Here is a 1360-nt window from a genome sequence, read left to right on the forward strand (position 1 = left end):
CGAACTGCCATTACACATTGTCTACCGTTTGGGAGTGTAAATATATGTTTTTATAGTAGTTGATGTTTACTTGTTACTAAGTATAAACGAACGCCCCTACACAAGACAACCCCATTCACTGCCTGTTTAAACCGTCGCTACACGATGCGTCGATCATTCGTTCCAACGTTGGACCGAACATTTGAGTGAAAAAGTTCGACAATTCGTGCGGCAAATCTACACGGTGTGTCGAATGCTTGAAGCAAAATTCCTTTTGAATTGTGGTTCAAACGTTTTTCTACATTCGTCAATATGCAGGATACTGCTGACGCTGCAGTTATAGCCGCAGCGGTGCGAGTTTTTAGTTGTGTGAATGGTTTACTCAACGTCATTTTCAAACTTATTTTTTAACACTTTGTATTAATAGTTATCAAAATTTGGTCGAAATTCCATTAAAGTAATTTTCAACAAGAACTCACGCAATTCTGATTTATTTTCCTGACTGCGTGTACTTATTAGGATATTCTTATCTTTTCTGGGTCTCAAAGTGTGAAGTAAAAATTTTGAAAATCGCTATTTCATTACGTTTCGGCGAGACAACAGCGCCATCATCAGATTTAAAATTTACAGAAACTCATGATTGGTAAAAATCAACGTTCTTTTAGGTCTCTGCCTCCTTGAAGGACTTTGTCTAGAGACAAATTCAAGATTTAAATTTTCTAAATTTTTCCTAAATTTTAATTGTACATACTTTCCTGACTGTGTTTCAATTCCAAATCAAAATTAATTCCTGGGTTTCAGTCATTTTTGGCGAAATGTATGCCAAGGCTTAAAGTAGCAACAACGCTACACATAAAAACTGATGATGGTGGAAAAATACACAGAAACGTATTTTAATTGATAAATAAGGACAATAAATGACTGAAACCCAGGAATTAATTTTGATTTTAAATTTTAATCAAAATTTTTACTTCACACTTTGCCTGAGACCCAGGAAAGATAAAAATATCATAACGTAGGCAATATCGACGACGAGATAACAAACCAATATTTTCCAAATATTTATCCCACCTACCCCCCGATTTCGATAATCTAAAAGAAAAGGGAAAAGTCTGGAATCGATCACATTTTAAGTGCTGCTTGATTTATGTGACACTTGTTCACAGCTTTGGTTTCTAATTTAATGTTTTCGCACGCAAAATTATGTTGAGTATTTAAGACTCAATTTACTTAAAACATAATATTAAGGGCTCCGAGGACAGATGCAAAGCAGTCGTATTCGGATTACCGTTTAACCACAATTCGTTTTGTTTTATCGTTTTTGGACAGGGTGACCCATGCTTCAAACTAGAGATGAGCTGAAGCGTGATTTCAAAATCAC

Source organism: Dendroctonus ponderosae, unplaced genomic scaffold (genome assembly GCF_020466585.1).
Source record: "Dendroctonus ponderosae isolate FM_Combo_2020 unplaced genomic scaffold, Dpon_F_20191213v2 Dpon_F_20191213_9, whole genome shotgun sequence".
Taxonomy (NCBI): domain Eukaryota; kingdom Metazoa; phylum Arthropoda; class Insecta; order Coleoptera; family Curculionidae; genus Dendroctonus; species Dendroctonus ponderosae.